This window comes from Salvelinus sp. IW2-2015, unplaced genomic scaffold (assembly GCF_002910315.2).
Source record: "Salvelinus sp. IW2-2015 unplaced genomic scaffold, ASM291031v2 Un_scaffold6936, whole genome shotgun sequence".
NCBI classification, from domain to species: domain Eukaryota; kingdom Metazoa; phylum Chordata; class Actinopteri; order Salmoniformes; family Salmonidae; genus Salvelinus; species Salvelinus sp. IW2-2015.
The window spans coordinates 11,390-17,090 of NW_019948197.1; positions in this window are offsets into that span (position 1 = coordinate 11,390).

Sequence of the window (5,701 nt, forward strand, 5' to 3'; positions counted from 1 at the left end):
CAGTAAGGTCTGCACAAACGCATCACTGGGGGTAAAAATACCTGCCCTCCAGGACACCTACAACACCCGATTTACAGGAAGGCCAAAAAGATATCAAGGACAACAACACCCGAGCCACTCCTGTTTCACCCCCGGTTTCATCCAGAAGGTGAGGTCAGTACAGGTCATCAAAGCTTGGGGACAGAGAGACTGAAAAACAGCTTCTATCTCAAGGCCATCAGACTGTGTAAACAGCCACCACTAACATAGTGGCTGCTGCGCAACATACAGAACTCAAATCTCTGCCACTTTAATACATTTAATAAATGATTTAATAAAGGTATCACTAGTCACTTTTAAATAACGCCACTAAAATAATATTCTACATATCCTCACATTACTCATCTCATGGTATATACTGAATTCTATATCAAATCAAATTGTATTTAATAGCCCTCTCTTACATCAGCTGAATCTCAAAGTGCTGTACAGAAACCCAGCCTAAGAACCCCAAACAGCAAGCAATGCAGGTGTAGAAGCACGGTGGCTAGGGAAACTCCCTAGAAAGGCCAGAAACCTAGGAATGAAACCTAGAGAGGAACCAGGCTATGAGGGGTGCAGTCCTCTTCTGGCTGTGCCGTGTCTATACCATCTACTGCATTAGCCTATGCGCACGCCATCAATCTATCCATAATATTTATATGTACATATTCTTTATTATAATCAGTCCCTTTACATTTGCATGTACAGTATAGGTAGTCGTTTGGAATTGTTAAATGACTTGATGAATATTTACTGCACTGTCGGAACTAGAAGGCACAAACATTTCACTACACTCGCATTAACATCTGCTAACCACGTGTATGGTGACCAATAACATTTGATTGATGTGGTCTCTGATCAACAGAAGTGCACTACATATGATTTAGGGTTGTAATTTGGGATGCGTCCTACTGTGACTGAATGCTCCTGGTTGATTATCCTTGTGAGGGCAGCTTGAGTTTGTGTTGTCTTGAAGTTAAAAGAAGTTACATAGATACAGTTCAATTTGTTCATTGTTGACGTCGTGTCGTTGTTGCCTTGTGCTAAATTTGTTGTTCTTGTGAAAATGTACTTACCTTGTGTGTCTGTTCTGAATTGGAGTCAAAATTACAATATATATCCTGCCGTCTCAAAGGATATTGTAAGGAAAGTGTTTGTCATAGATCCATAGAACCGTTGCATTTGTCAGACACAGTCCTTGTGTCTCTTTGTCTCTCTCTCTCTCTTGTCTCTCTGTCTCTCTCTCTCTCTTCTCATCTCTTCTGTCTGTCTCTCTCTCTCTCTTTCTTTCTCACTCTCGCTCGTCTTCTTGCTCTCTTCTCTCTCTCTTATTATTATATATATTCTCTTCTTTCTGTCTCTCTCTCTGTCTCTCTCTGACTCTCTCTTTGTCTTCTCTTCTGTCTCTCTCTCTGTCTCTCTCTCTGTCCTTCGTCTCTTCTCTGTCTCTCTCTTTGTCTCGCTCTCTGGTCTCTCTCTCTCGATGTCTCTCTGTCTCTATCTCTCTCTCTCTTCCCTCTGCTCTCTCTCCTCTCTCTCTCTCTCTCTCGCTTTCTCTCCCACCTTTGTCTTTTCCATGTTGACTTTGTGTTTAGGGCAGGGATAAGATTTTGACCTGCGTGATGTTGCCAGTGCCTGCCATGTCCCTCGTGACTTCTAGGAATATTTCAACCCAATTCAACAAACTTAGTTATGAGTATTATCTACTGTTACCATCTCTGTTGATACCGCTGTTACCGCGTGTTACCATGTTACCCTGCTCTACCCTGCTTACATGTTACCCTGTTACCCTACTACTCCTGTTTACCCGATGTTACCATGTTACCCTGCTACCTGCTACCATGTTTTACCCTGTTACCATGTTACCTTCTACATATGTTACTCTTCTACATGTTTACCTGTTACCGCTTCTACCATGTTTACTCCTTCTTACCATTTTACCATGTTACCTGTTACCATGTCCTTCTAACCCTGTTACCATTCTACCCTGTTACCGTGTACCATGTTACCCTCCACCATGTTACTACTATTCTACCATGTTACCCGGTTACCCTTCTACCATGTTACCCTTCTACCATTTAACCATGTTACCCTGTTACCCATGTTTACCCTTCTACCCTGTTACATTCTAACCGCTATGTTACCATGTTAACCCTGCTACCCTGTTTACCCGCTACCGCTTTCTACACTGTTGATCTTTCTACCCTGTTACCATGCTACCATGTTACCATGTTACCGCTGTTACCCTGTACGCATTGTTACCATGTTACCCTGCTACCTGTTACCCTGCTACCATGTTACCCTGCTACCTGCTACCCTGCTACATGTTTACCATGTTACCCTGTACCCTGGCTACCCTGTTACGATAATACCGCTGTTACCTTCTACCATGTTACCAACTGGTTACCCTGTAGCCCTGTTACCATGCTGACCAATGCTACCATGTTACCCTTCTACCCTGTTACCTGCTCTACTAGTTACCGATGCTTACCATGTTACCATGTTACCTGTTACATGCTACCCTGTTGACCATGCTCACCATGTTACCCGCTTCTACCCTGTTACCCTGTTACCCTGTTACCTGCTACCATGTTACCCTGTTACCCTGTTACCCGTTACCCTGTTACCCTGTTACCATGTTACCATGTTACCATGTCCAGAGTGGAGGTCTGAACAAAGTATCCAATTCTGGAAAGACGTTATCTTCTTCTTTTTCCCTCTGGAGAGCCTTACGGTTGTGGGCGGAGCAGTTGCCGTACCAGGCGGTGATACAGCCCGACAGGATGCTCTCAATTGTGCATCTGTAAAAGTTTGTGAGGGTTTTAGGTGCCAAGCCAAATTTCTTSAGCCTCCTGAGGTTGAAGAGGTGCWGTTGCGCCTTCTTCACCACGCTGTCTGTGTGGGTGGACCATTTCAGTTTGTCMGTGATGTGTACGCCGAGGAACTTAAAACTTTGCACCTTCTCCAATACTATCCCGTCGATGTGGAWAGGGGGGTGCTCCCTTTGCTGTTTCCTGAAGTCCACGATCATCTCCTTAGTTTTTTKACGTTGAGTGAGTGGTTATTTTCCTGACACCACACTCCGAGGGCCCTCACCTCCTCCCTGTAGGCCRGACAACTACTGTTGTGTCGTCTGCAAACTTGATGATTGAGTTGGGTGAACAGAGAGTACAGGAGAGGGCTGAGAACGCACCCTTGTGGGGCCCCAGTGTTGAGGATCAGAGGGGTGGAGATGTTGTTTCCTACCTTCACCGCCTGGGGGCGGCCTGATAGAAAGTCCAGGACCCAGTTGCACACGTCGGGGTCGAGACCCAGGGTCTCAAGCGTAATGACAAGTTTGGATGGTACTATGGTGTTAAAAGGCTGAGCTSTAGTCAATGAACAGCATTTTTACATAAGTATTCCTCTTGTCCAGATGGGATTTTTAGAGTCACAGTGGGTACAACATCACCGATGCACTTTCTAATAAACTCGCTCACCGAGTCAGCGTATATCTCAATGTTGTTTTCTGAACTGAGCGTCTCCTGTTTCGGTTTCTGTCTATAGGCTGGGAGCAACGACATGGAGTCATGGTCAGATTTACCAAAGGGAGGGAGGGGGAGGGCTTTGTATGCGTCGCGGAAGTTAGAGTAGCAATGGTCCAGAATGATACCAGCTCGTGTCGCGCATTCGAGATGCTGATAGATTTTAGGAAGTCTTGTTCTCAGATTAGCTTTGTGTAAAAATCCCCAGCTACAATAAATGCAGCCTCAGGATATATGGTGTCCAGTTTACATAGAGTCCAGTGAAGTCCAGTTCTTTCAGGGCCGTAAAGGCATCTGCTTGGGGGGGATATACACGACTGTGACTATAATCTAAGATGATGGTAGATAATGCGGCCTGCATTTGATTGTAAGGAATTCTAGGTCAGGTGAACAAAAGGACTTGAGTTGTATGTTGTTGTGATTACACCATGAGTCGTTAATCATAAGGCATACATGGTAACAGGGTAGCAGGGTAACAGGGTAACATGGTAACTCCGCTCTTCTTCTTACCAGAGAGATGTTTGTTTCCGTCGGCGCGACGCGTGAAGAAACCGGTTGGCTGTACCGACTCTGACAACTTATCCCGAGTTTCCGTGAAACATAACATTTTACATTCTCTGATGTCTCTCTGGAAGGCAATTTAACCCTAATTTCGTCCACCTTGTTGTCTAGAGATTGCACATTGGCGAGTAATATGCTCGGAAGCAGTGGATGGTGTCCTCGCCTTCTGAGTCTGACCAGTAGACCACTCCGTCTGCCTCTCCTGCGGTGACCGCGTTGTTCTGGGTCGCCCTCTGGGATAAGATCCCATGTCCAGAGTGGAGGTCTGAACAAAGGATCCAATTCTGGAAAGACGTATTCCTGGTCGCAATGTTGGTAAATTGACGTCGCTTTTAAATCCAATAGTTCCTCACGGCTGTATGCAGATTTTTTTTTAGATTTTCCTGGCTAACAATGTAAGAAATAAAACATGTATAAATAAATACTGCATAGTTTCTTAAGGACCTGAAACGAGGCGACCTTCTCTGTCGGCGCCATTGTGCATGGACCCTGGTCTAAAGTAGTGCACTATATAGGGAATAGGGTGCATGGACCCTGGTCTAAAGTAGTGCACTATATAGGGAATAGGGTGCATGGACCCTGGTCAAAAGTAGTGCACTATATAGGGAACTGAGGGAAAAGGGTGGCAATGGACACTGGTCAAAGAGTAGTGCCACCATATAGGAGTAAGGGTGCCATTAGGGCCTGGTCTAAAGTACGTTGGCACCACTATAAAGGGATATAGGGTGCATAGGGACCTGGTCAAAGTAGTGGGGCACTATATAGGAAAAAGGGTGCATGGACCCTGGTCAAAGTTAGTCGCTATATATGAGGAATAGGGTGCAATGGACCTGGTCAAAAGTAGTGCACTATAATTAAGGGAATAGGTGTGCATGGACGCTGGTAAAAGTAGTGGCACTAAACTCTGGAATAGGGTGCCATTTTGAGACAATGAGCATAGATGTACATGAATATTTCTTTATATTAATATTCACGCTTTATGAAATTGGATGTACAGTTATGCTACAGAATGACCACTGTCTGTGTGTTGGCTTCTGGTTGTATTGGCTGACGTCATCACTTTCCGACTTTCTTGGATAAATAAAGGGTTTAAATATACAGTGGGGAGAACAAGTAATTTGATGATACACTGGCGATTTTGCAGGTTTTTTCCTACTTACAAAGCATGATAGGGTCTGTTATTTTTATAAGGTAACTTCAGACTATGAGAGACGGAAATCTAAAACAAAAATCAGAAATCAATTGTATGTGATTTTTTACGGTAATTAATTTGGCCTTTTTATTGCAATGAACATAAGTATTTGATAATCAGAAAAGCAGAACTTAATATTATGGTAAGCAGAAACTTGTTTGGCAATTACAGAGATCATGGACGTTTCTGCTGTTTCTTGACTAGTTTGCACACACTGGCAGCAGGGATTGTTGGCCAATCCTCCCTACAGATCTTCTCGGCAGATCCGTCAGGTGTTCGGGGCTGTCGATGGGCAGTACGTGACTTTTCTGCTCACTCCAAAGAGTTTTTATTGGGTTCAGGTCTGGAGACTGGCTCTAGGGCACTGCCAGGACTTTGAGATGCTTCTTACGGAGGACTCTTG